The sequence below is a fragment of the Arachis ipaensis genome, chromosome B05, assembly GCF_000816755.2.
Source record: "Arachis ipaensis cultivar K30076 chromosome B05, Araip1.1, whole genome shotgun sequence".
NCBI lineage: Eukaryota > Viridiplantae > Streptophyta > Magnoliopsida > Fabales > Fabaceae > Arachis > Arachis ipaensis.
In genome coordinates this window covers 38,330,643-38,336,013 of record NC_029789.2, presented here as the reverse complement: position 1 = coordinate 38,336,013, position 5,371 = coordinate 38,330,643, and the positions used below count along the sequence as shown (strand labels likewise).

At 36.0% G+C, this 5,371-nt stretch overlaps 1 long non-coding RNA gene across 1 annotated transcript; it reads left to right on the top strand.

Moving 5' to 3' along the window:
- Positions 3,537–4,135, top strand: LOC110262831. Its single transcript, XR_002347837.1, has 2 exons — positions 3,537–3,872; positions 4,092–4,135. It is a non-coding gene; the product is annotated as an uncharacterized LOC110262831 (long non-coding RNA).

Below are 5,371 nucleotides of genomic sequence, written 5' to 3'. Positions count from 1 at the left end.
TGTTTACATTTTCTTAGTTTAATTAGTTTGTTTAGTTTTTGTTAAATTAGTCGATTTAGTTATGCATGCTTAGTGGATTATAGGTGGTTAGGAAGTTATATCTGATTTGTAGTGGATTTAGGTTGAACTTTTTGGTTGCTGCTGATTGCCATTTTCGCTTGCTACCATTTAATTCATATAAATTGATCTTGATTAGTGCTGATTTGATTTTAGTGAGTTTATATGGGTTCATATGAGTTCATTTGGTAATTTGTTACTTTAGTTTAACTAGTTTCTGTTTCTGCTTGCCATTTTTTGTTTCTGGTTCTTCTGCAGGTTCTCAATTTTTTTCCCTAGTTATATTTTCTTAGTTTAATTAGTTTGTTTAGTTTTTGTTAAATTAGTCAGTTTAGTTATGCATGCTTAGGGAATTATAGGTAGTTAGGAAGTTATATCTGATTTATAGTGGACTTAGGTTGAACTTTTTGGTTATTGCTGATGCTTGGAATGAACGGTTTCAAATTCTAGAGTGCTGTTTTATCCTTGTTAATGGCTAATTTTATGCCTTGTTTTGATTGAGCAATGATGATGATGGCCTTATTATGCTAACTTTTATATTGCTGCTGATTTCCATTTTCGCTTGCTACCGTTTGATTTTAGTGCTGATTAGTGCTGATTTGATTTTAGTGAGTTCATATGGGTTGATATTGTTGTTTGTGCTTATTTGGTTTTAGTGCTGATTTTGCTGTTAGTGCTGATTTGGTTTTAGTGAGTTCATATGGGTTGATTTTGCTGTTTGTGCTGATTTGGTTTTAGTGATGATTTTTCTATTTAGTGCTGATTTTGCTAATTAGTGCCAATTTGGTTTTATTGAATTCATATGGGTTAATTTGTTAAATTCAGAAATGTCATATTTAATGCCAGAATGCTGCCAAAATTTCTAAAAATTTGTGTTAATTGAATTCTAATTTGTGAATCGAATTTGGTAATTTCTAAAAATGTCATATATAATTAGTATCTTTGTATAGAGACAACATGATGCACAAAAACTTGTCTCTTAACAAATTTTTCTCGGCAAGTATACCAAATTATCGTCAAGTAAAAACACACAATAGAGTGAGGTCGAATCCCACAGAGATTGATTGGTCAAGCAACTTTAATTAGAGAAATGTTCTAGTTGAACTAAGCAGAAATTGAGTTGAGAAATTACAGAAAATTAAATGGCGGAAAAGTAAATAACAGAGAATGTAAGTGCTGGAAATAAATGGCGGAATGTAAATTTGCAGAAAGTAAATTACAGAATCTTAAATGGGGAATTGGGGAGATGAGCATAAAAGTAAATGACAGAAGGTAAAGAGAATGGGTAAGATCAGAAATGGGGGATTCATTGGGTGACGTGGCGGAAATTGGCGAGTTAAGAAATTATTATAAGAGATACGTTGCAAGTATAGTTCTTAACCAACCAAAAATCCGCTTATCAATTTAAAAGGTTGTCACAAAATTAGATTTAAAAAACTGGGAGTATGAATCTCAGGTCGTCTCCCAACGAGTTGCAGAAAGATGTGCTATTTTATTAATCAGATGTTTTCCAAAAGGGTTGAGTTTGATAGACAGGAAATTAAGTCAGAGAATTTATGTAATTTAAATAAAAAAAAACCTTGACCGGGAGTAGATTAGTCGGAAGTCCTATCCTTGTTGGAATTCTCCCAAGATTAATTGATAATTGAAGGTTGTTCTGCTTAGTTATCCTTTACTAGGTAGAGGAAAGTCAAGCAAGTTGGAAGGCAATTTCTATTCACAAGTCCTAATCCTCTCCCTTGGGAAGGACTAGTGTCAGTGACTAGAGGGCAATCCAACAATAAACCCAATTACAATTTTTCTCTTGAGCGTTCCAACTCAAGGTTCTCCTTTCAATCACCTCCCAATCAAGTTATGGAACTACTCGCTCATTATGATTGTAAAATTCACGAAATAAGAAAGGGAATTAAAGCAAGACATGATGAATGATAATCAAAAGGATCAATTAAAAATAAAAATAGTTCTTGTATTAATAAATTCTAAAAAAATAATCCAATACTAACTCTGAATAAATTAAGGACATGGAAAAGCAAGTGACAAGTAAGGAAACAAACTAGAATGATGATGTCTTGACTGAGGTAATAACTCTTCTCAATATCCCAATCCAAAAATTAATAAAAATGAAATCCTAAGAACTATGAATGTGTAGAGAAGAAACCTAGAGGAGGAGTAAAGTTAGATCTAAAACTAAAATTATGCGGAATGAATGTTGTTCTCGTCTCTGCATGTTTCCTGGCTCTAATCTGCATTCTGGACCGAGAACTGGGTCAAAACAGGGCCCAAAATTGCCCCTAGCGAATTCTGCAGATCACGCACGTCACGCGATCGCATCATCCAGGTGTTCATGTCATCCAGCGTTTTGCCTTGCCACGCATGCGCGTCGTCCACGCATTTGCGTCACTTGTGCAGTTTCCAATCCATGCGTTCGCGTCAGGCATGCGAGCGCGTCACTGCAATTTCCTCTATTTCGCGCGGTCGCGTGAGCCATGCGTCCGCGTCACTTCTCGCTGGTCATCTCCTCCATTTCTTGTGTTCCTTCCATTTTTGCAAGCCTCTTTTCCAATCTCCAAGTCATTCATGCCCTATAAAGCCTGAAACACTTAACACACAGATCACGGCATCGAATGGAATAAAGGAGAATTAAAATACATAATTAAAAGTCTCTAGGAAGGTTATTTTCAACCATGGAGTAATTTTGGGAAGGAGTTGTAAATACATGCTAATTTAATGAATAAGTGAGTAAAGATTTGATAAAACCACACAATTAAACACAATATAAACTGTAAAATAATGGTTTATCAACCTCTCCACACTTAGACATTAGCATGTCCTCATGCTTAGTTGAACGAGATAAAATAAATGAGTAGGAACATGTAAAACTCATGCAATACAATGCAACCTATATATGTGAATGCAACTATATGATTCTGACGACGCCGGCTAGGCTCTGCCGCGCGGACCATCGTCGTTGCGTGCGCTGACCGTCGCCTCTTATTGCCATCTCGTACACTCACCGTCGCCGCTCAGCATCGTCGTCGCATGTGCTCACTGTCCCTGCTCAGCATCGTCGTCGTCGCTCAGCATCCTCATCGTTGCTCACCTGAGAAGGTATGTATTAATTTTCAGTTTGTTCTGTGAAATTTGGGAGGTTTTGGGTTCTAATTTTAGGGTTTTTAATTAGGGGTTGTAGCTTCTGGATATGACTGATAGGAATTGGGGGTTTTACTGCATGAATGGTTTTAGCTTCCTGGTAGCCGAGAAGCATGTAGCGCAGAGCACTCAACTCCTTAGCTGATGAAGAGTCCTTGATCAAATTCTTGATCTCCTTCACAACATCCAAGTAATCTGAATCCGATAACCACAATCCATTAGTGAAAATTCGTCAGCTTTATCACAACAACACAAATTCAGCATTTTCTATATTGGGAGAGAATCACACAGAATAGAGGAATCGAGGCAGAGCACCTGAAAGGAAAATAGGAGAAGTGCATGTAGAACATGTGGTTGAGACAACATACTTGTGCTCTCCATAGGAGGAAGGGTAAGAGAAGAGAGGATCCTGAATTGGATCCAAAGGGGAAGATCTGAATAAGCATTTGGATTGAGAGAGAATGGTGTAGAGAGCGAGGAAAAGAGTTGTGAAGAGGTATACCAGAGAAAAACAGAGGAGCTTGGATTGGAAGATTAGAGGTTTGGTAGTGGTAAAGCCATTTTTGATGTGTTTTGATGTGAGAATGCAGACAGTAACTTGTGTCTTTGCTAGCTGCAAGCCTTCCAGGCAATGCTACTTTCTTCTTGACCTATGTGGCTCTCAAGTAAGATAATATTTCATGTTTTATTTATTTATTTACTATTATTCTTCTAGCAATGCTGATTAAGTCTGTTTGTTATATATGCTAAAGGGTGCATTAATGCAAACTTGATTTACAAATGGTGTTTCCATGATCTTGTTAGTTATCATCTTCTTATGAAGTTAGGTTGTGCATATGATTTAATGTTCAACCAAATTAAATGACTTCTATTCGGTTTGTTAGATTTTTTGTTGGCTATGGTCTTGAGCTGTCCCGGTTAGTTCCTCTTATTTTATTCCATTTGAAGAAAAAGTATCTTTGCAAGACTGATCTGGAGGTGAAAGAGGCTTGGGCTCCTAGAGATCTTGGTTATGGGACTAGAGTTCCTGGTGACATCCTCATCGTCACAATCGTTTTCTGCTATTCTGTGATTGCTCCTCTGATAGTCTCATTTAGTGCTCTGTATTTTGGCCTCAGATGACTTATACTAAGAAATCAGGTAAAGTTCTCATGATTCTATTTACCCATCCAGGATATTAATTGATCTGTGTCATTTTAATAGCTTGAAATCTCATGAATGAGTAGTGTCTTTTTATTATGCTGTAGTTGGTTTAAATTCATACCTAATTTAGATCCCTTCACTATTGAAAGTCTACATTTATCTTTCTTTTAAATAAATAAAAAAGGTAGACAGATCATGCACTTTGGATTCATTGATTAATACCAGATCATATATCTCGCCATAATCAGTTCAACATATTATTTCATTGTAAAATCGTGTTTAATAGATCATATATGATTAATGTGAATGAAGAACACTAGGTTGAGTTGAATTGAATTGAATCATGGATAAGAGCATGTTAGCTGGTTTGGAATCACTTCCAGAAGCTTATCAGCAAAGAACGGCATCCATGATGGAACAAGTTCAAATCCGTGACAGGCACCTCCTTTTCACTCTATTTGTTAACTAATTCCATGTGTTTTGAGTTGAGCTTCATGTTCCTAAATATTCCTATCATTGAATTCAGCATTTCAAAGTTTGTTCTTTCTCTAAGACTGTGCCAACTGGAGTTAAAATTTGAGTGAAGCAAAAGGAACATATTTGTTCTTTATCTTACCTTGTGATAAAGAATAGAATAGTGTCCTTATGTTTATCAATTTGCCTGGTTTTTATTTTTGACATTAACTCCACCTTAAACAATTTTGATACTCACACTTATTCACTTACTTAACATGTCAGGTGCTAATCAATGCCACTGCTGATCGAAACTGCGCGACACTATCGCAGGTCAGATATTGGCAATAGATTCTTCTATTTTTTATTTATTTGGTCCAATTTATCAAAACCTTGCATGTTTTAATGTCACCTTATTTTGCTATACTCCTCTAATTTTCTTAGTGCCAACTGCTCTATCTACACATCATGTGTAATTGTAAAACAGATTTGCATAACAATCTTTTTATTCGTCGCTATCACTTTTTGGTACAGTAGCAATGGGGGAGAATATGGATCATGGTATTTT